Here is a 25794-nt window from a genome sequence, read left to right as displayed (position 1 = left end):
GGGTAATAACCCATAACTGAGCCTGAACTGGGCCAGATATTTTGGTGTGTCACAACTGCAATGAAATTGATAAACCCTTTAAGGTGTCTTTAAGGTGCTTTTTCTCAAATCGACCTGATTGGTAAAATTTTTATTCTTTATTTGAATATAATAAAAATGTATTTTAAATGTGGGTCAAGATAGGCCAAACTTACATGGCCCACATATTAGTTATTAACATCTGGGCCAAATTCTACATTTTACATCTGGCCCAAGTATTGTGTGTCGTCTTAAAGACGGTGCCACCTCTGCCGAACCAGGGCCATGTTTGGCCCACATGCTGTTTGCCAGTGCCGAATGAATGCCTGGTGTGCCAGATGTATGCAAAATCTGGGCCAAAATTCTTTACTACCTGGGTAGGCTTACATTATAGAGAGAAATAACAGATGCACTGAGATGGCAGTCAGATCAATGTTGATCTTTCTTTCTTTCTTTTGAGGTGTCAGTGCAGAAATGAAGAAAACAGTAGGCCTAATACCAAATATTATATGATTAAAATATGAAAAAAATATCAGATGGTTATTTTGGTCAACAGATAAACAGCTCTCGTTATTATTTGAGCATGATTCCCTTTCGGAATCAACATGAAACGCATATTTACCAGTAGGAATGATGACGTCCCACCCTACTCATAATTCTCATTTACATAGCTAGAAATATGGCAATTGCATATCCATAACACACTGTGATATAGCCCAGCTACAATCGATCCGCTCCAGAGTTTGTTTCAACCAATCTTAGTCCAATTGCTTTGGAAAGGATCAGGGGTACGTTTCCCAAACAACGACTTAACCCGTGGCTGAGCTATCATAGTACGTAGCATCATTTTAGAATAGAATGATATAGTGACGAGTGTTTCCCAAAACCGTAATTTCTCTGTCACAGATTCGTCATTTGAACCACAAGACGTAAAACACCTCTAATGATACTCTAAACGAGGTGGAATAACAATGTCTTTAAAAGAACCCCATAATTTTTTTTGTGCAAATTATATTGTTTTACACGCACATGCATTTTTAAAAAAAATCCTATGTTAGTTTTGGTCAAAACATGCACTCGTTTTTCAATTTAATTGAAATATACATTTGAAGTCAGAATTATTAGCCCCCCTGTTTATTTTTCCCCCAATTTCTGTGTAACGTAGAGAAGTTTTTTTTAACACAATTCTAACCATAATAGTTTTAATAACTCATTTCTAATAACTGATTTATTTGATCTTTGCCATGATGACAGTAAATAATATTTGACTAGATACTTTTCACGACAGTTCTATACAGCTTAAAGTGACATTTAAAGGCTTAACTTAATTAGGGTAACTAGGCAGGTGAGGGTAACTAGGCAAATTATTGTATAACAATGTTTTTTTTCTGTAGACTATTGTTGTACTATTCGTACAAACTCATGCGATTTTATTGGTATGAATGCGTACAATTTTTAAAAGGAGGCGTACCCCCAAATTCTAACCCTAATTCTACCCCTCAAGTCATACTAACACATATGAATGAGATCAAAGAGAAACAAATAAACAATATTTGATATTCAATATTCATATTCATATGAATAAATGAAAAAAGAAGGAAGTTAAGATTCTGCTCATTAAGATTTCTGACTTGTATAATATGAAGCCAAAAATAGTATAGTATGGTATGGTATGGTATGGTATGGTATGGTATGGTATGGTATGGTATGGTATAGTATAGTATAGTATAGTATAGTATAGTATAGTATAGTAAAGTATAGTATAGTATAGTATAGTATAGTATAGTACGGAAACCAAAAATAGTAATAGAAAACCACAAAAAAAAATTCTCAAATAATGTGACATTTATTATTATTATTATTATTATTATTATTATTATTATTATTATTATTATTATTATTATTATTATTATTATTATTATTTGGATTTCATGCCATTCAAGTGTATTACTGTGTAACTACAGTACATGTTATTCTGGAAAACGACCACATTGACTGCTAATGAGCTTGAGGTTTGGTTAGGGTTAAGAGGACAGTTAGGGTGCAGTTAGAGGTAAATTTAACAGTGTAACTACAAATGTTAATTAAATGCAAGCGCTTTGCGTAATCACACTGCACAACCATACATATATCAAATAAACATGTTACGTCTAGTAATCCAGTTGAAGTCTTTTGTCTTTTTCAAATATTTCTCAAATTATAGAGCCAGGAAATTTTCACAGTATTTCCTATAATATTTATTCTTCTAGAGAAAGTCTTGTTTGGTTTATTTTGGCCAGAATAAAAGCAGTTTTAATAAAAAATATATAAAAATAAAAAAACATTTTAAGGTCAATATTATTAGCCCCCTTTTTTTGATTACAGAATAAACCACTGTTATACAATGATTTGCTAATTAATCTAACCTGCCTAATTAACTAATTGTTAAGCCTTTAAATGTCACTTTAAGATGATTGCTAGCATGTAGAAAAGTATCTAGTAAAATATTATATACTGTCATCATGGCAAAGATAAAATAAATCAGTTATTAGTCATATACTATTATAAATGTCTTGAAAAAGTCATCTTTCTGTCAAACAGGAATTAAAAATATACAGGGGGACTAATAATTCTCCTATCATCTGTATTTCCAGAAGGTTTAAGGTAATAAAACATCAGATTCAACACTTATTGCAGAACTGTGTGTGAGTGTGTGGAAAGAAGCATGTGTTTAGAGTCAGACAGAGTGTAGTGTATGTTTTGCATGTGTATTTATTCCTGTTCGGAGTATTTGCGCGAGACAGCATGCGTGTGTTCGTGCTTTTCTATTTGTCTGTGAAGCACACGAGAGAAAGAGAGAGAGAGAAACAAGTGAGACGCGAAGAGCAAGAATATTTTACAGAGGCTTGTACCGGCCGTCTGATGTACAAAGAGCCCAGAGGAAGGAGGTTCACAGCTGTTTGTAGACCATACGAACGGGAAAGGTCAACGTCGTAATGCAGCACGTTTCTCCAGCCCTTTTTTCATTTCACCGCAGAAAAAAAGAAAAAGAAACGCCACTTCGGCTGCCTTCAGTAGCACTGGTGCATTTAAATTACTGTTCTTGCCTGGAGAAGAATGGTTCAAGCATAACCCCATTGTATTCTTTGATAAACTCTGTAAAATGCACAGTATAAGCTGGGGGAAGCAGCATGGTTTAAGGGCACAATTGCCGTGCAAATTTACCATGGAAAGTTCCGCCACCCTTCCTCTGCCGAAGAGAGAGAGAGGGATGGAGGGAGAAGGTCTGACTGTTATCTGTAGATGCATGGCAGAGCAGGGAAGATTGTCTTTGTGTTTGTCATCTCGCTATGGGGGCTCAGCTGTAAATGAACAATGGCGCTCTAATCCCAGCTCTGATGCCAGATTAATATTCAGGCCCACCAAAATATTAATTCCAGCCAAGAGCAGCGCATGCAAAAAAAATAATGTCAAAACACTCTAACAAATAAAGACAACAACAAATCGAGTACACACAAAGAACGCTCTCCGGCTTTTTTTTTGCATGCGTATTCGCACACGTACATCTCGGCGTCGAATTTTGCAGTTAATCTTTATAATAATTTAGCTTTCAAAGAAGACTTATTTGCGGTGTGCTATGTTGTTTTTCGCAGATTGTCTTCACTTAGCCAGAGGTTTTATTCTGGGATTTGAATATTTACAATTTGAAATAATGGAGGTTGTAAAAATAAACCCCGCTTCATGCTCTGTAATCCACAAGACTGGGAAATTGCCTCCCAACTTCAAAGACAGTCCTGGAGTTGTCGACCGTTAATATGATTTGATGCGAAACTGTTGCAGCCACAAGAAGTGTCCGTTATTTCATTTTCTCTCACCCTTTCTGTCTAGGGCCTGTGATTTCCACAATGCTGAAAACACAATCATGATATCATAGAAACTGAATTTAGATCGTGACGTGAAATGTAAACAAATTTGACAAGTTTAGGATGAATAAAGGCGACATGGTGGCTTAGTGGTTAACTCTGTGTGGAGTGTTCTCCCTGTGTTGGCGTGGGTTTCCTCCGGGTGCTCCGGTTTCCCCCAGAGTCCAAAGACATGTGCTATAGGCGAATTGAATAAACTAAATTGGCCATGGTGTTTCCCAGTACTGATTTGCAGCTGGAAGAGTATCCACTGTGTAAAACATATGCTGGATAAGTTAGTGATTCATTCCACTGTGGCGACCCCTGATGAATAAAGGGAGTAAGCCGAAAGAAATGAATGAATGAATGAATGAATGAATTCAAAGTAGCTAAACATTAAGAAGTGTGAATAAACGTCATCTCTTCATCTTCATCAGCAATTAATTAGAGAAAATCTCCATTGCATCATGTACACACAGAAATGCAAGCATAAACATCCATTTTAATTAAAAGTTGGTTTAATCTTAAAGGATTAGTTCACACCAAGAAGACAATTCTATTATTAACTACTCATCCACATGTCGTTTTATTCCACTGAGATCTTCCTTCATCCTCAGAACACAGATTAACATATTTTAGATGAACTCCTGGAGCTCTCTCACCCTCCATACACTGTAAAAATGCAGTGTTCCACACAGTTCCTGCATGTTGTCCCAACACACAATTAACTGATTAGTTTTTAAGTGTAGTGAAATCAAAACAATTAAGTATTCCCTTTCAAAAAAATAACTGTGTTGATTCAGCTCATTTTAAATGAGTAGTTTGAACAAGTAGCAAAAATCTATATTTTTGGGGGGTATAGACATCACAAGACGTTCAAAGTACAAAAAAGCAATCAAAAACATTGCCAGAACATTCCATGTGGCTTCAGAGTTTCAACTGTAATCGCATGAAGCTCCTAGAACACTTTAAAAAAACAAAAAGCTTTAAATATGACTTTGTTCACCAGTGTCTTTTATAGTTTTTTTTTCGCATGATTACTTCGTATGAAGCTTCATTTGATTAAAGTTGAACCTCTGAATTCACATAGAATGTTTGACACCTTTTCTTCACTTTTTGAATGTCTAGGAACCATTGCTGTCTATGGAGGATAAGAGAGCTCTCGGATTTTATCTAAAACAGTTCAATAAATAAATGAATGCTGAAAATAAGCGCAAGACAAGCGCAAGTGATTGTTAAGTCAATGCAAATACGCGAATAGACATCCTGCGGTGCGATTGGCATGTTTGATGCGCTTAACGTGTGAATCGATTGAGTTCTGAACCTTAGCGGACATTAGTGCCACGTTAACCAATCAGGAGCATGCTCTACTATGGGCATGATCATGACATGGCACCTATTGTTGGTGTCCCAAGGGGAAATCCCACTGTCGACACCGGCCATCAAACTGGTCTCACCTTGGTCTGAAGCACCGCGGAAAGCTTCCATCATCCAGGTATAGTTTCTGAAGAAGTTGATGAACTCACAGAGCTGGGTGCACTTTAGAAAGGATCTAGGGAACATAGACACGGCACTGAATAAATCTACGCTGTTTTTCAGTCTTCCTAAAGCACATAAAGCACAGCTACTCTCTCAATAAAATCCATGTTAGTCATTCAGCAATGAAACTAGAGCAGACAGAAGCCCCACACATGATGTGAATCCACGTCTATTGTGAAGTGAATTTGACATGCGAATGAAGCGAGTTAACTCAAAATGTTTATGTGTCTACTTACGCACGAATAGGGTTTATAGGGATTAATTCACACATGCTGTGTCTGGTGTGAACACCCCAAAATAGGGATGTCCTGATCAGGTTTTCTTGCCCTCGAATCTGATTTTGAGTATCTACCTATACCGAAACCCGATCTGATACTTCTATAATACATAAAAATATATATATATATAAAGAAGAGCAAAGAAACAGATCCTGGATGTTCCTTATTTTTTATTTAATCCACCTTATTTTAACATTCAACAACTCTGTTAAAGAACAGAGCAATTCTGTGAGGTAGCTTGAACAATCAAGTAATAAATAACATCAATTCTTCACTTTTGATCTTCAACAGTATATATAAAAAATTCTAGAAATAAAAACAAACAGCACCTCAACTTAAAATACCCAGCAGGCAATCTCAAGTTTACAGTCTCACAGTTTGCTATGGCACTGTTGTCTTCATCAACTTTATAATACCTCCAGAGCGCAGACATACTCGCGCTTTCAGCTTCATGCTGCTTCCGTGTTTTTCTTTGCCGGCATTTTACCCATAGCATCTCTGCATATACATATATACATTTGACGGGTAACATCCGATCCTGATCGAGTCTGAAATCGTGTAATCAGGCACGATTTCCAATCACGTGATCGGATCTAGACATCCCTACCCCATAAGGGTTTATAATAAATTACAAAAATGTAATTTTTTGGGTTAACCAACCCAAAATGTTGACAGATATTGAAATAAAACAGTTCCTTGAAATGTAATTATACACTGTAAATGTAATTATTGCGGCCATACATTCTTTAGTTGAATCTAATTAACTTTACTAGTGATTTCAACTCACATCAATCAAACTGACAAAAAAAATGTTAAGTTAAACTTGTAACCTGTATAACGTGAAAAATGTAGTTAAAACCTGATTAACTTATTAAAACAAGTTAAAGCAACTTAAAAAAAGATTTGTTTTCTTGACTTTTTGTGTATATGTCAAGAGTTCACACTTAGCTGATAATCAATAAAGCGTAATTGGCATGCTGTCCCGGGAGAGAGCCCTGAGCTCGTAATATCCTCGAGCCCGGGGCCCCCTCCTGTTAGAAGGGCGAGAGGGGAGTTCTAGCTCAGGTAGATCTCGAAAACTCCCCTGCTGTCGCCGTGTAAGAAGTGTATACTAAGGTTGTCTTGGGTGATAATTTGGTTTAGTCGATTGTCTATGGCAGTGTTTCCCAACCCTGTTCCTGAAGGCACACCAACAGTACACATTTTCAATGTCTCCCTAATCAAACACACCTGAATCACCTAATTAGAACATAAGAAGAGACTCCAAAACCTGAAGTTAAATAGTCAGGTAAGGGAGACATCCAAAATATGTACTGTTGGTGTGCCTCCAGGAAAAGGGTTGGGAAACACTGGTCTATGGTGTATGTTTTTGGACGGTGGGAGGAAACCGGGGAACCCGGGGGAAACCCACGCGAACACGGGGAGAACATGGAAACTCCGCACAGAAACACCAACCAGTCCAATAGGAGGTTGGGCCAGCGGTGTTCTTGCTGTGAGGCAACAGTACTAGCCACTGGGCCGCCATGTCACCCTATCGGAAAAAAGGGTGGGAAGTAGGGGTGGAAGGGGAGAAACTTCAAGACGAAGATAACTGGAGTGAAAAACTCTGGTTATTTATAATGCTTCCGTAATCATCTGATAGGGCAGATTACAGAGCTAATGAGGCGCCAGCCATGTTGATCATAAGCACGTGATCCTCTCGAAATTAGTTTATAAATAAACCACACAAAATCAAAAAACTTTAATTTTATTCATAAAATAATAGATTGTGATCAGTCAGACAAGCTTTTTGATCAGTAAAAACTAATCAAATCGCATTTTGGGTAAAAAAAACAAACCTTTTTAACTTATTAACTATGTTTATTTGATTATTATAATGGGAAGTTATAGGCTGTTGAGGGAGGGAAGTGTTTATTTGGGTTAGTGTTAGTAACAACATGGAAGGATAATTATAAAATGAAAGTTGTAATTGATATTCCATGTACAAAACCTTAAAAAATACATGTGAAATAAAAAAAATGCCAGATATCCTCATGAAAGTGTGTCGAAGGATTGGTGCCATGGAGGTGGCAGGTCCAGGGCTTCTCACTTTCGAGAAAGTTGGCAGCGAGGTGATTTTTATGAGTTGAGATGTGTCAGAGGGGGTCTTGAAGGTTTTTCCCATAGTGTCTTGACATGTGGAAACGGACACAGGCCTGGAGAAGGTGACAGGTGAAGAGCTTTAGTCACCGTCATGGCTTGATGAACAATGATGAATTGCCTCTTTCTGCTTTGGCATGGGTAGCATGAGGGTCTGGATCGGGCCAATGAAGCAGAGCTGAGTGATGGAGGAGAACGAAGCGACGGGATGGCTTTCAGCGCGAGTTGTCTGGATTGCATGGCTCGAGGTGTTAATGAAGTGTTTGAGGTCCTCTCCGGCTTTACTATAGGTGCGATCCTTTGTCAGTTAAAGCTCGGTCAGCACACACACACACATACGCGTCTCTCAGTCACTAATCCAACAGCAGGGGATGGGGTTGTGCTCTGGCCGACAGTGAGATCTTCTGCACAGTGATAAGGTCTAATGTGATCTGGGCTAGTTAGATTAATCTCTCACACATGGCACTAAATATGAAGGGTCAGCTTATTTTAATCCTCAAATCTCCCCCACACAGACACACGGACCACTGTCCCACAAAACTTCACCAATAATCTCACTCTTAATTCCTTATCTTAAGCCGTTATCTGTCTTTCAAACCAACCAAGGAGGGTTTTCAAATGTGTTTTTGATGGGCTTCATGGTACACCGACATTTATTTATTTATTTATTTATTTATTTATTTATTTATTTATTTATTTATTTATTTATTTATTTATTTACTTATTTGTTTTTTTAAGAATGTGGATTTACTCACTAAAATCTCTAAGGAAAATACTCTACCCTCTACTATTTTAATGAAGTCTAATGTAGCCAAGAGATTAGTAGTTCCAAACTGGTTTTATTTTATAATACAGATTTTATATTTATCTTATTAAATAACGGGCCATCACGAAAATATAATTACATATATTAAACTAAATGAAAATGCTTGGTAAGTTGTAGTACTATATTGTTTATTTAAGCAGTTTTGAGGATGTCACACAAGCCTTTTGTTATATATAGGTACAGTTGAATTCAGAATTATTAGCACTCCTGTTTATTTTTTCCTTAATTTCTGTTTAATGGAGAGAAGTTTTTTTCAACACATTTCTAAACATAATAGTTTTAATAACTGATTTCTAATAACTGATTTATTTTAGCTTATTTAGCTTAAAGTGACATTTAAAGGCTTTACATAGGTTATTAGGTTAGCTAGGCAGGTTAGGGTAATTAGGCAAGTTATTTTATAATGATGGTTTGTTCTGTAGACTATCAAAAATAAATATATAGCTTAAAGAGGCTAATAATTTTGACCTTAAATGGATTTTAAAAAATTTAAAACTGCTTTTATTCTAGCCGAAATAAAACAAATAAGACTTTCTCCAGAAGAAAAAATATTATCAGACATACTGTGAAAATTTCCTTTCTCTGTTAAACATAATTTGGGAAATGTTTAAAAAAGAAAAGAAAATTCAAAGGGGGGGTAATAATTCTGACTTCAACTGTATATAGGTTCTATCAAATCACAAATAAACGTTATTAAAATAATATACAATACAACAGCAAATTAAACTGTCACTGAAATCTTATATTCTATAAAATAATAACAATAGTACTTTTCCAAGATGAACCATATTTCATATGTTTCTTTTGTATTCTTATGGTGCGTTCACACCAGACGCGGATGAAGTGTCAAGCGCGAGTGATTTACATGTTAAGTCAATGCAAAGACGTAAATAGACATTGTGCGGCGCGATTCGTGCGAATAAGGTGGCGCAAATGACGCGATTTGCTCAAATAAATCAGCGTGAATGATGAGATTTGCGCGAATAAAGTGCGGTGAATCGCTCGAGTTGTAAAATCATAACTTTAGCAGACATTCGTCCTGCATTAACCAATCAGGAACTTTCTCTTGTAGGGGCATGATTATGACATAGTGCCTGTTGTTGGTGTGCTGAGGGGAAATCCCACTGCCGACATCGGACAACAGCTCATCAAACTGGGCTTGGCTCAGTCGGAAGCACCTGTGAAAATCTGAAATTTTGCAATCCACCCCTGTCTAACCAATGCATAAATGCTTCCAGGCTTGTTGGTTGTTCAACAAAACATTAAGAAGTAATATATATATATAGCTAAATATTCACATTTAAAGTTTTAAAAAATGTCAGTTAATTCTATAAATACTTATGGTGGTTATCTGAAACTATACCACCCAACACACAACACATTTTTATTTATTATTATATTATACCATTAATATTTCCATATTTGTCTGTAAAGAAGCTATCCTGCAAACATAGTCTCCAGCGTGCAATGATGTTTTCTCTCAAGCACCCTCAAATAGAGCATCACATGGTCCTGATGGGATCTCCTCGCTCATATCTCTTTAAACCGTTGTTGATATCCAGCCACTGACATGTGACATGTCTTTTAAGGGGAAAATCATGAGGGATGTGTCCAAATGTAATTGTCCCATTTTCTTTCTAGGACTTATTTTGGGGCCGTTTGGCTCTTTGTTCCTCTGATTGATTTGTTCCGTAGCCGATTTAAATTCACACACAACACAGATAAGAAGTGGCCGTATTTTGAGAGAAGTCAAGACAAATCGAGGTCAAGACTTCATTTTGAGATCCTGTTAGGTCCGCATATACACTTAAAAAATTAATTATGTTGTTGCTTGTTCAAACTACTTATTTAAAATGAGCTAAACAACACAATTCTTGAGATTTCGTTCTGATAACTTAATTGTTTCATGTTCAATCCACTTAAATTTGTAAAAACTAATAAGTTAACTTAATTAATTTATGTTGTGCCAACACAAATCGATTGTACAGTGGTCGCTCGCTACAACGCGGTCCACTTTTCGCCAACATAGGCTCATTCTGAAAACGTAGCCCTATATACATTTCTGGAGATCGCAAATTATGTAACCAGAATTACGTATGGCTGCATTTATTTTTAAAACGAACGCTACAGGGAGGTATGATCTGTTCCTTTTCACGCTTAGCAGCAGACCGATTACCTCTGTGTGGACGGCGTTCCTGCTGTTACCAGTTCGAGTCAATCGGTACCTTTTAAAATACTATTGGTTGGGTTTAGGGAAGGAGGAGGGTGGGTCAGTTGATCGATTCAGTCAGTCAAACAGTCAGTCGACAGCTGCCTCTGGTGGATTTATGTGAGAACAGCAGGTGTGAATGGCATTCGCGAGAGAAATTTAAGATCTGAAAAAGCGTACACAGCAGCCTCTGGTGGATTCGCGAAAACAAAAACTGCAAAAAATCTTACTTCCTGGAACGTATTTGGCGCTCTCCAGAAATGTATAAAGAGGTTCGTTTTCAGAATGAGCCCAGGTTGCTTTCTGCGGCCTCGCAGTTTTACAGATTTTTTTCGTGCATTTTGACATGCCTTTTTTTTTACAGCGTATTGTTCTGCGTCCTGATTAGTGCAATATGTTCTGCATCCTGATTGGCTGTAGACCATTGTTAATCAATCTCCTCCGTCCCGTGTCTCAGTGTACTGTATAGAATGCGTTCAGCTCACCAAATTTACATAAATCTTCAATCGCTAGCATTGTGACTCTGAAGTGCTTTACCGTATGTTTTCAAGTTTTCTCCCCACAATGTTGACGAAACGTTCCGCACCCAAAACGCAGAGGAAGATGCTAACCATCGCACAAAAAGTTGGACTACTGGACATGCTAAAGGAAGGTAGAATTTACGCGGCTGTAGTGCGCCATTACGAAATAAATGATCTTTGATCTTTGGTTTCATTCTATAATACTGGACTTATTTTTCTACGAAGGTTTGACTTTGAGACCGTTAAACCAAAAGAGAAAAGTGTGAAAATGCCTGTGTGAGGAAAGTGTATAAAGTGTGTAAAGAGGGGTTTTACAGCCTTAAAACATCTATAATAATTGTAAAAAATTGTGGATTTCGCCTATTGCGGGTTATTTTTTGGACGTAACTCCTGCGAATAACGAGGGACTTCTGTACACTGTAAAATCGTGTACACTGTAAAAAAAATGCTGTGTTCAACTTAATCGATTTGTGTTGGGACAACATGAAGGAATTCAGTTAACTTAATAGCTGGTCCATCTTTATATTAGGTGTCACCTATGCCTGTGAACTTACATGGTAACTAGATGTGTAAGTAGTATGTAACTACAATGTATGTACACTGATGCATAGTATTTACTTATGTAATACTGGTGTAACTACACACATGTAACAACACACTGAATAGTATGCGTAAGCTTAAATGTGTAACAGGACGTTGGTAACAATACTAAAAAAGTACACAACTGTAGAGTTACTTAAGTGCATTGTGTAACAACAATATACTTGCAGGTGTTTTCCCACTTCAACACCTGTTTGCATACCATGTACTTCTGAACACTGTATTAGAATAACGAATGCTGCATTAGAAGGTTTCACCTTGTGATATCAGTGTAATTACAGGGTAAATCCTCAGGAACTGTCCACTCAATATAAAGTGTAAAATGGTCTCAAATTACTGTGTAATTAATAAAACCTAAGCCTTTGTGCAACTGTTTAACAACAGCAAACTTCAGCCAAAAAAATGTATATAGAAATATACAAATGCCTCATATGTTGTTGTACAATGTAAATTGTAGAATCACGTCAGTAATCCACATTAATGGGGTAGTTTACCAAAGATTGTGTTATTAATGTCTTGTTACACATTTGAACTTACACATACTTTTAATTTTAATTTTAATTTTAATTTTAATTTTAATTTTAATTTTAATTTTAATTTTAATTTTAATTTTAATTTTAATTTTAATAGATTTTGTAAGAGAGAGTATGTTTTTTAAAACTGGGAATGGTACATAAAATGTTTAATAATGTGGTTCCTAGTTATTTGGTGAACTATTTTCAAATGGTAAGGCAACAGCATTCATACAGTACTAGGAGTTGGGATTTTAATATTTGTTTATTTAAATTTAGAAGTCTAGTGGGGAAAAATATGTTTTTATATACAAGTGCAATCATGTGGAACAAATTACCAAAATCGATGAAGGAAATAAAAGATTTAAGGAGGTTCAAAAAAGTAATCAAAAGATGGTTGTTTGAAGAGGATAATTAGTTTGCATGGTGGACGAGGATGTTTTTCTTTTATATGTTACTGGATTGTGTAAAGGGTTGTAGCTGGAAGGCCATTCGCTGCGTGGGACGTATGTTGGATAAGTTGATGGTTCGTTGCGCTGTGGCGATCCCTGATTGATAGAGGGACTAAGCCGAAAAGAAAAATTAATGAATGAAGGAATGTATCAGTGAATTATTTTGTTCCAGTTTTAAAAATGTATGAGGTACTGTCTGTTTTATGTATCATCGGTATTTTGAAGCCATACTTTGTTTTATTTAATAGCAAGGACCACAATGGAAACAAGCCCAGGGCTTTATTGTGTTTTTATCCTCGACAGTTTTTATTTCAAAATGTATGGGATACTTGTACAGCTTGTCTAAAAACTGTCAAATAAAAAAAAATCAATTCAATTCAATACTATTCAGAGCGTTGTTACATGTGTGTAGTTACACCAGTATTACACAAGTAAATACTATGTACCAGTGCATACATGCACTGTAGTTACATGCTACTTACACATCTAGTTATCGTGCAAGTTCACAGGTATAAGCGACACCTAATATAAAGTGGGACCAATAGTTTTTACAAATTTAAGTTGATTGAACATAAAACAATTAGCTTGTCCCAAAAAAAACCTCAATACTTGTGTTGTTTCAGCTCAATTTAAATAAGTAGGTGGAACAAACAGCAAACATCATTTTTTAAGTGTAGACCACTGGGACTACCATTTAAAACTGGGGTTAATGTTTTAAAAACACACACACACACACACACACACACACGCACACACACACACACACACACACACACACACACACACACACACACACACACACACACACACAAATAAAATTGTTAATTTGTTATTTGGAAAAGCAGTTTTCCTGTCTGAAAGTGTGTCATTTGTAGACACATGCGAGAGTATTTATTCAGACACCCAGAGTGTATGAGGATGTTATTGTTTACTTCGTTACTTCCAACAAAAAGTAACCCCCACAAACACACACTTTCTGCAATGGTACAGTTTTCTGCCAAAAACCCAACCAACGCGCATCAATTTGAACAAAGATCGCCCTATTCTGTAGCCTTAATTAGAAGAAAATTGTAAACAGACGCACGCCTTTCTTAAGGGATTATCCATACTTTATGACAGAGCGTTTGAAGTCTGGAAGCTTTCTGAATCAGCATTGCTCAAGTGGGTCTCTTATAGGACATTGTTGTCTTCAATTATTTCCCCGTTATATATACGTGTCTGTATAAAGCCAGGATATCATCTATTATTTAGAGGTGCAATCGTTTCTGTTATCAGGTCTTTTTTAAAAAGGGGGTTATCTGTATGCATCGCTTTTTTGATTAAACGGAACAAAGCGTAATAAAGCAAGAACGGCTGCTCGTCTCTCCTGCTCCGCCGATTCCCGACCTTTATTGTCATTTAATGCGAGTGAGGAAGAGATCTGAAGAGCAGCTGGCACTGTGCTACGCGAACACACGGGGAAAACGGGGTTTTACACAAGTTCTGTTACACAAATACACACACATTTGTGCTGAAAGTTTCTCTTGCAAGCTGTGGTCTACGCTGGAGCTGACAGATGCTTAGTCTTGCAAACAGTTTAAGCTTATGAGAGCATCTAACGCTGATTTGTCGGGTGCTGATTACTGTTGGGTCCTTTTAGCTAAAGTGGTTTTGAAGAAGCATGCGTTTTGCTTGAATTTAATTGGACACTGGCTGTATTGAAGTTAATGGTACAATAGACAATAATGCAACTTTCATTATTAAATACTAAAGTCAATTTAAACTATTGTCACTTTTTTCCTTCTTTTTACATAAAGAGAATTAAAAGCTATTTTTTATATTATTATTTTTTTTTTATCTTTATTTTGTTTTATTTTATTTTATTTTATTTTATTTTATTTTATCTTATCTTATCTTATCTTATCTTATCTTATCTTATCTTATCTTATCTTATCTTATCTTTATTTTATTTTATTTTATTTTATTTTATTTTATCTTATCTTATCTTATCTTATCTTATCTTATCTTATCTTATCTTATCTTTATTTTATTTTATTTTATTTTATTTTATTTTATTTTATTTTATCTTTATTTTGTTTTGTTTTGTTTTGTTTTGTTTTGTTTTATCTTTATCTTTATTTTGTTTTATTTTATTTTATCTTTATTTTGTTTTGTTTTGTTTTGTTTTGTTTTATCTTTATCTTTATTTTGTTTTATTTTATTTTATTTTATTTTATTTTATTTTATCTTATCTTATCTTATCTTATCTTATCTTATCTTATCTTTATTTTATTTTATTTTATTTTATTTTATTTTATTTTATTTTATTTTATCTTATCTTATCTTATCTTATCTTATCTTATCTTATCTTATCTTTATTTTATTTTATTTTATTTTATTTTATTTTATTTTATTTTATCTTTATTTTGTTTTGTTTTGTTTTGTTTTGTTTTGTTTTATCTTTATCTTTATTTTGTTTTATTTTATTTTATCTTTATTTTGTTTTGTTTTGTTTTGTTTTGTTTTATCTTTATCTTTATTTTGTTTTATTTTATTTTATTTTATTTTATTTTATTTTATCTTTATTTTGTTTTGTTTTGTTTTGTTTTGTTTTATCTTTATCTTTATTTTGTTTTATTTTATTTTATTTTATTTTATTTTATTTTATTTTATTTTATTTTATCTTTATTTTGTTTTGTTTTGTTTTGTTTTGTTTTATCTTTATCTTTATTTTGTTTTATTTTATTTTATTTTATCTTTATTTTGTTTTATTTTATTTTATTTTATTTTAACTTTATTTTGTTTTATTTTATTTTATTTTATTTTATTTTATTTTATTTTATTTTATTTTATTTTGTTTTGTTTTGTTTTGTTTTGTTTTGTTTTGTTTTGTTTTGTTTTGCTTGCCTTAATCCCTTTATTAATCTGGGGTCGCCACAGCAGAATGAACCGCCAACTTATCCAGCACATGTTTTACACAGCGGATGCCCTTTACCTTAGCTTAGCATAAATCATTGAATCGGATTAGACCATTAGCATCTTGTTAAAAAATTTCAAATAAAAAAAGTTTTTTTTTCCTATTTAAAGCAACAGTCTACACTGTAAAAAAAAAAAAAAACAAAGTTGACTCAACTTAAAACCTTATGGTAACAAACTCAACCTAACTCAACTTTCAACCTAATTACTTCACTTGACTCGATTTAAGTTAAGAAACTTAAGTTAAGTTTGTTGCCTTAAAATTTTAAGTTGAGTCAACTCTTTTTTTTTACAGTGTAGAGTATAGTCTGTTTTTCAGACTTCTTTTATAAGTTATATTAGCTAATTGCATTTAAGAGATTTACCTTTTGTTTTCAATACAACACAAAGTCATACACATTTGGAATGAAATCAGTAAATAATGCCTAAAGTATAAGGGGGTATAATTTAAAGTCTTATTGTGCGGTCACTGTATGAACATCACACAATCTGAAATTTTGTATCAGGATGAAAGATTTCTCCTTAGACGCTTGTGTTTTATACAGTTAAAGTCAAAATCCCTCATGTGATTTTTTTTCTTTTTCAAATATTTCGTAAATGATGTTTAACAGAGCAAGAGATTTTTCACAGTACTTTTATTTTTTCTTCTGCATAAAGTCTTGTTGGTTTCATTTCGGCTAGAATAAAAGCAGTTTTATTTTTTTAAACCATTTTAAGATCAATATTGTTAGCCCCATTTAGCAATATTGTTTTTCAATTGTCTGCAGAACACACCACTGTTATACAATGACTTGCCTAATTACCCTAACTTGCCTAATTAACCAAGTTAAGCCTTTAAATCTCGCTTTACGCTGAATACTAGTGTCTTTAAAAATATCCAGTAAAATATTGTGTACTGTCATCATGGCAAAGATAAAAGAAATCAGTTATTAGAACTTAGGGGGCACCTATTTTACCCCCTTTTCAAGATTGAAGATACGTCTTTTGTGTCTCAGAATGTGTGTGTAAAGTTTCAGCTCATCAGATTATTTATTATACCTTTTTAAATCTGGGGAATTTGAGCCGCTATGACATTGTAGCTGTTTTTGTTGCCTGTGCCTTCAATGCAAATGAGCTGGTTCTCCCCGCCCACCGCTCACACGTGCGAGTCAGAGCTAGAGATGCGTGTAGCCCTCACGTAGATAAATAGCACAGTGACAGACAAGAATGAAGCAGATCTTCCTTATTACATCAACAACTTTCCCAACTGTTTTTAAATATATTTGTTGTGGAGTTAATTCAAGCCTTTCTGCAACGATGAGTCACAAACAGAGCCGGACTGGCCATAGGGAGCACCGGGACATTTCCCGGTGGCCTGATGGTCAATCTGGCCTGGCACCGTGAGTCTGGCCTGCCGCGCATTGTACTGACATGCGGCTGTGGTGGTGAATTACGTAGCGATTTTACTGTATTTATTACAAATAAACGATTCTTGAGGTGCAGATGATCACAGAGAGCTGAACAGATCTTTTAATCCCAGTTGCTTTGCGCACGTCCTGTCTCATGGGTATGATTATACACATTATTTTGGAAACATGTTAATACGCATCTGTCAATCAATTCGGTGGGCAGGAAAACCGCACTCCTACGTTACGTTGTGGTGGGCCTCAGAATTGTAAGGATTTGGATCCTATTTTAACGTCAGGAAATTTTTAAAAGATTTATTTGGTTTAAATTACCCCAATATGGTCATGGACATCCTATACCTACACGCAAATCTGTTGATTTTCAGCTTGATTTTCATTATAGGTGGCCTTTCTGCAACGATGAGTCACAAACAGGGGCAGACTGACCACAGGGAGCACCGGGACATTTCCTGGTGGCCTGACAGTCAATCTGAGCTACCATCGTGAGTCTGGCCTGCCGCGCATTGTACTGACATGCGGCTGTGGTGGTGAATTACGTAGCGATTTTACTGTATTTATTACAAATAAATTACCCCAATATGGTCGTGGACATCCTATACCTACACGCAAATCTGTTCAAACAGCTTGATTTTCATTATAGGTGGCCTTTAATTATTAAAACTATTACCCATTAAACATGAATTTTGGGGAAAAATATACAGGGGGGGGCTAATAATTTAGGATGGCTAATAATTCTGACTTTAACTGTACATCGCCACACTATTGACATTTTATAATGTACCATTTCTTCCACAAATTGGGATGGAAATTCAACACATTAACTTAAACTCTTTTATTGTAAACAAGGAACTTTACTGTTGTCCTTTTATCTAGTCACAGTGGTGCTTAACTGTCCTTTGGAGACTCTGCTATTGGTGATTAGCGTGGCCTTGACATAAACGGCTGGATCAATATGTGATGCAGTTGGCCAAGGTCATTGCCCCCTGCTGTAGGATGACCTGGCTGGGACCGGTCAACCCCTGGCTGATAAATTCAGGGTGCCTGACCTTTGCTGACCCGGGCAGTGCATGTCAGACTGACCACAGAGACTTGGGACTGCGGTGGCCGGTCATCGGGTTGCTTCTGTAATGAAGTGTTCAGTATTGCCTTCCTGTCAGTCAGTAATTAAAGGAAGAGATATGAAGCCTTGGATAGGTGTTGAATGGACAAGCGGGCCATTGGCTACAGAATAGCAATGAACAGGCTGTGGGGCAGTAAAGTGACATGTAAACTACTCTGATATGGACTGCTAATGGCTGCCTGGAAGATGGATTGGATGGGATGCTGAGAGCGTTGTACACAACGGATCTTTAAATCAACATGATGCGGGAGATTTTCTGGGAAAATTTATTTATATGTTTACATGATGTGGGAAAGTTTGTTTACTTAAAATACTTGATAATCAGTCAATCGATCAACCAATAAATACATAAAAATGCTAGTTTTTAACTTGATTCTAAATATTTTGGAGGTTTTTTATTGTTTTATTAAAATGCATGACAGTAAATGCGTACACAAAAATGCTGGTTTTTAAGTAGATTTTAATTTTATGTTGGATATTTTATTGTTTTATTAAAAAGTACGACACTCAAAACATAAATAAATAAACAAATAAATAAACAAATAAGTAAATAAATAAATAAATGCTAGTTTTAAAGTAGATTTTATTTTTTATTGGAAATTTGATTGTTTTATTAAAAAATATGACACTCAAAACATAAATAAATAAATAAATACTAGTTTTTAAGTATATTTAATTTGTTATTGTATATTTGATTGTTTTATTAAAATGCATGACACTCGATAAATAAATAAATAAATAAATAAATAAATTAAGTAATTTTAAAATTTGCTAGTTTTTAAGAAGATTTTAAATTCATATTGGAAATTGTATTGTTTTATTAAAACGCATGACACTAAATAAATAAATAAATAAATAAATAAATAAATAAATAAATAAATAAATAAATAAATAAATAAAAATGCTAGTTTTTAAGGAAATTTTTATTTTATGTTGGACATTTTAGTGTTTTATTAAAAGGCATGACATTCGAAACATAAATAATTTATAACTAAATAAATAAATAAATAAAAATGCTAATTTTAAGATAGATTTTATTTTATATTGGACATTTTATTGTTTGATTAAAATGCAGGACACTCGATAAATAAGTAAATAAATAAATAAATACTAGTTTCCAAGTAGATTAAAATTTTATATTGGATTTTTTTATTGTTTTAGTAATAAACATGAAATAAATAAATAAATAAATAAATAAATAAATAAATAAATAAATAAATAAATATTGGCAATTAGTGTATTGTTATGAGAAAATAAATAAATAAATACTAGTTTCAAAGTGTTTTATTTTAATATAATATTTTATTGTTTTATTAAAAAGCAGGACAATAAATAAATAAATAAATAAATAAATATATATATATATATATATAAATAAATAAATAAATAAATAAATAAATAAATAAATAAATAAATAAATAAATAAATAAAAATGCTAGTTGTTAAATAGTTTTTATTTTCAATTGGAAATTGAATAATAATTCAGCAAGTAATTCTGACTTAAACTCTTCAACTCTCTCTCTCTCTCTCTCTCTCTCTCTCTCTCTCTCTCTCTCTATATATATATATATATATATATATATATATATATAATTGTTTTATTAAAAAGCATGACAAATAAATATAGAAATAATTTTAAAAATGTAAAAAAAAAAATTCTAGTGCTTAAGTAGATTTTAAATTTATATTAAAATTGATCAAATTTAATCTAACAATGAAGTATAATATATGTTGGTCCTGAGTTTTACATTCATTTTATTTTGTTCATTTAGATCAGACCTGGTTATGCAGTACACACCCATACAGGGCTTTCCCTGCACAGGTGAGGGGGATCCTGGGAATCCCGTCTGCCCAGTCATCCATGCAGCCATCTGCCACCACCTGAGACTGTGCGCATTCCTCCGTCCACTAACTATTTAGTTGTCAGTGATTTGGTTAAGTGGAATTGACTTTTATCTTTACTGTGCTTTGGGGCTGCCACTGGCGATACACATTCCCCCATCCCTCAGCCGCCTGTCTGCACTCAGCCCCTGTGTCACATCTAGCACATTGCTATTGGCAGCCAAGGAGCGGCTGATCAATAGCCCGGGTCAGTGATGGCCCGCGGCCCTGCTGCGCTGCAGGCTGGGGTATTGATCCAGATCCGCTCCGTCCCGCTGCTCTGCCCGGCGTAAGGCCACAGTCTACCCAGTGGAGAAGGTGCGAATGGAGAGGTTTGGCCTGGGAGAGGACAGCATAGGTGCTATTCAGAATGCATTTGTTTGCACCCATTTCATTGAACTCCATTGGAGAGCTTAGTGTTAGTGTTTAATCAGTACAATACGCTCTAACACTTTTAATATTGCAGTCAAATTTCTCAATTTTAGGCTACATTAGTGCGCTTTCATTTTAAGAGTGTTTTAAAAGTCGGTTTCCTGTTTGGGCTTCTACTTACTTTCCTTCACTGTCATAAACCTCTTTCAGCACAGTTTTCAATCTCAATCTATCTGTTCATTAATAATCTTTTAATTATTTATTTTAAGCTGGGTTAATATCACCCTTACTTAACCTTCAATACATGTATTAGATAAAACTGTGTAAAACTTATGCTGGGTAAGTAGGCGGTTCATTTTGCTGTATATATATATATATATATATATATATTAGTGCTGCAACTCTTATCGCGCAATTCAAAAGAATATATAGCTGTTAATCTATTCTCAAAGTTGGGTTGGGAGCTGAGTCTATTCTACGCAAGCTATGATGACTTTCACTTTGATATTTTAGCGCGGATGTATACCTGACCGGTGAGCCGTCTGACAAAAAAGTGCCTATCTGAATCAAATCAGCAGGATGCCTGACTTTAACTGCAGTTCAACAGTTTCACTTTGACTCACAAACGGTTCATTCATGCCCCCGTGACAAACTGGGGTTTTAGACGCAAATAAGGAGTAAGGACTGCTGAGAGTGTTATGGAATTTAATAACGCACACCGAATGGAAAGAAAAAAAACTGGATCTTGCCGGAAAATATGGCAAAAAGTCCTACATGATAGTAATAGTTTGATCGCGGTGTTTACTTCAATAATGCACTAATATATGCATACTCCACATCTTAACTCTATTTCTGTTTATTTGAGTTATAACTTTAGTTGGATTAAGGTAATCAAAAATCGCTGTTTCGAGCTTATGTAAGCCTACAGTTCAACATTCATGTTTAACTGAATAAACAGTTAGTAAACACGAGTACATCTTATTGAACATAATTTATTTTTATCACCAATTATCATAGTAGAACAGTTTCTCAAGCAGTTAGTGATGCATTTTGGAAACAGGAGAAGAGCCCTGGCTCTAATGCGCCACCTGGCTTAAGAAACCCATTCTCAAAGACCTATTATTTGGGTAGCATACATATATATTCTCAATGCCTTCGGCAGAATTCAAATGAGCCATTTTAATCTAAATTAATTCCAAGATTTAAAAAAATGATCTATTGCCACCTATATATATTATATTTGTTTTCATTTTTATTATACATTATTTGTTTTAATATATCTCTGTCATTTATTCTTTAGTGTATGCTTTTTGTTTGTACTATTATTGTTGTTGTTGGCATTATTATTCTTATTATTCATTCTATTATTTAGCGACCTCCTGTATTACTGTATTTTGTTTATTACACATATTTTTTCGTATGCGTCATATTTTTGTGTTCACATAATTTCAAAATAGAATAATAAAATGTTCAGTCATATGAAAATGTAAATGGAGTTTTAAAAGGAGGCGTGGCATCAAACTCCGCCCCTAAACCATTGAGGCATGAGCAAATCGTACTTAAATCTACGAATGGGATCATACAAATTAATACGAATTAGCCACTTAATCAAATCAAGTTACAAATTGGTAACACTGGTTCGAGTCTCAGCTGGACCAGTAGCCATTTCTATGTGGAGTTTGCATGTTCTCCCCGTGTTGGCGTGGGTTTCCTCCGGGTGCTCCGGTTTCCCCCACAAGTCCAAAGACATGCGCTATATGGGAATTGACTGAACTGAATTGTCTGTAGTGTATGAGTGTGTGTGAATGAGAGTGTATGGGTGTTTCGCTGCACAAAACATATGCTGGAATAATTGGCGGTTCATTCCGCTGTGGTGACCTCTGATAAATCAGGGACTAAGCTGAAAGAAAATGAATGAATATTCCTGCTAAGTCCCCATGAGGATAAAATGTACGTTTTTTGTCTATAAAAATGTATGTTCTCTTAAGGTTATCTATAAGCTATTGTGCTCCAAAACAATGGCAACATTCTAATTTAGGCAATAAATGATAGCGCTATGTTTTCAGTCCCAAATATGGTCAATTCAGAATGACTGTTGGTTGTTTAACACTTCTGTCTATTATTAAATGCTTATTCACTCAAAAATCTATCATTTACTGTCCCTCCACTTGACCCAAACCTCAAAACTTTCAGTTTCCTTCTTCTGTTAAACACAAAAGAAGCTTTTTTTTAAGAAAGCCAAAAACCTGCAATCATTTCCACAGTATTTTTCTTTCCTAATATTTAGTCAATGGTTACAGGTTTTCATCTTTCTTCAAAATACCTACTTTAGTGTTCAGCAGAAGAAAGAAACATATGGTTTGTAACCATTGAGAGTGAGTAAATAAGGAGTCGATTTTCATTTTTTGGTGAACTATCCCTTTTACCTCATACCTCATATTCATTTTCCTTCAGCTTAGTCCCTTTATTAATCAGGGGTCACCACAGCAGAATGAACCGCCAACTTATCCAGCATGTTTTACACAGCGGATGCCCTTCCAGCTGCAACCCAGTACTGGAAAACATCCATACACACTCATTCACACACATACACTACAGCCAATTTAGTTTATTCAATTCACCCATAGCTTATGTCTTTGGACTGTGGGGGAAACCGGAGCACCCGGAGGAAACACACGGGGAGAACATGAAAACTCCACATAGAAATGCCAACTGACCGTCAGGACTCGATCCAGCGATCTTCTTGCTGTGAGGCGACAGTGCTACCCACTGAGCCACCCTGTCGCCCACCTCACACTCGTTCTCTCAATGTTATGTAGATCTTAAAAACGTTTGTCATGTAAACAGCAGCATCAAGAACATCAAGCATCGAAGTTGGACAGTTTGACCATTTCTATTGGATATCTGTGAGGTTATGACTCGACCAGACCTGCAAGCGACGCTGAAAAAGTTGAGACCCTCCGCATCCATTCATCATTTATTTCAGAGCCCCCCACCTCCTCCTCCTCCTCCGTCCCCTCACCAGCGTGCCTGCTTGTTTTTGTTGCAGTTTTAAGTGCCTCTCCCTGGAGCTCCTCATCAACAACTTAATAAGAGCTCTTGGGAACAATTAAACAGCATCTTTAACCCTGCTCTATCCACAGAGGTAAAAATAATCATAAAAATGTTGCCAAATAGAAGAGACTCCAGGGGGAGCGTTCAGAAATCACAGTCTGTCTCCGTCTCTGTCCTTTATTCCCTCAACTGAAGCCCAAGCAGCACAGGCGAGAGCTGTCAGAGCCGTAGCCTATGATAGACACATTTACTCGGCTTTCTATCCCAGCCCCATGTGGCGTTCCCTTTTTTTTTTTTGCTTTTCCCTCCTCCTTTTTTTCTCTCTTTCAATGTTGGAACTGACATGTGAATAAATATGTACTGTCTAAGTGGCTTTGTTGTTGTGTACGAGAGATCTTCCGCAGAGTGCACAATTATGCATGTTATTACAGGAATATGTCTTGTTCTGGTTATGGGGGGAAATTAAGTTTCTCCGGAAATTTCGTTTTTTTTTCTTCTTCTTCTTCTCTCTCTCTCTTTCCTTTTGTTTTTTACTGAAAGAGTAATGCCACAAGAGGAAAAATTACTGAAAGAAATGCATTTATTGCTTAATGCAATCTGGAAAATCGTACGGTTTTGTCCTGCAGCAGTCGTAAAAATAATTATATATTAATTTTCTGTTCTCTAAAACAGCTTATTACGGAACTCAAAGGACTTGATAGAAGCCATATTGTTCAGTGTCCTCCCCTCCTGAAAGAGATTTAGCCGGCTCTTTCTCAGGGGGAATGAGCACGCAAAGCGAAAAATCTGCACTCACTTATGGAGCATAACTAACAATGGCCTCACCTCCTCTCGGCTCTGCTTTAGAAAAAGGCAAAGTGTGTGTTTGAGAATCTATTAAATGTGTTCCTTGTTTTTTTATCCTTTGTTCCTCTCTGTAAAAAAAAAAAAGACTGGCAGCAGGGTTTCCAGAGATATTCCGTTAAATTACAGAAAATAACCCTTTGTAAACTGTAAAAATACAGAACGTACTTTACGGTCAAAATTTATTTCGTTACAGTTTATTACTGTTGCTAATTTGCTTTTAAACTGTGAAAAAACGGGAAAAACAACTGGTAATTGCTGCCATTTTACTAATTATTTCTGCAATTATTGACCTTATTCTACAATGCGGAAGTGCGCTCGTTTTTGCGATTGTTTTAGGACTTCCGATTCAGTTGCCTATGGGAGAAATGACTAGAAATAATAAACGGCAGAAAACGGTCAAACTACTCGCTCTACAAACAAGTGTTTGCATGATTATACATAAAAAGTAGAATAATATAATAAGAAAAGATCAGTTTGCAACATAAAGCAGCATTACGAGCTGTTTTTAACCTCTAAAAATGAATGGACGTGAATGAGACCGGAAGTCTCGAGCCAAAAAGATTCAAATGGCTGCGCCCGCTCATAGGTGAATAAGGTGAATACAGTTTATTGCTGTCATTTTACAAATTATTACTGTAAGTATATGAAGAGTTCAGATGCAAAACCTTCTCAGTTCATCAGACTTCTTTTCTTGTAAATCAACATTTTCTATCTGGCTCCTATTATTAGGTTAAGAAGTTTCCTTTTACAGATAATGAAAATGTTATTATCTAGTAAAGAAAATAAGTTTTTTTCAAAAATGTCTCTTCAGACAATTCTCTGGCTTTTAACAAGGTAAATTTTTATTCTTTTGTGTCAAAATCAGCTAAATCCGCTTCTGCTTTTTTTGCAAAAACCTCTAAATCCACCTATTGGGACAAACTGATGCAATTGCTAATTATTTTACTAAACATAAAACACATTACGCAGACCACCTAAAATGAAAATAACATAAATCTGTCAAGTAAGTAATAACATTAAAAGTGACATTAATTAACTCTTACCAATCTGTCGTCATTTCTGATATTTGGGATTTAGATTTAATGTAAGTCGAGCAGTGTAAACATTGTAAACTAAGCTTGTTAGATTCAATAATGTAGTTTAAAAACATTATAAAACATCAACATCTGTGCATTGTCCATTAAT

Source organism: Danio aesculapii, chromosome 7, assembly GCF_903798145.1.
Source record: "Danio aesculapii chromosome 7, fDanAes4.1, whole genome shotgun sequence".
Classification (NCBI taxonomy): Eukaryota; Metazoa; Chordata; class Actinopteri; order Cypriniformes; family Danionidae; genus Danio; species Danio aesculapii.
Note: the sequence above shows the minus strand (reverse complement) of the source record.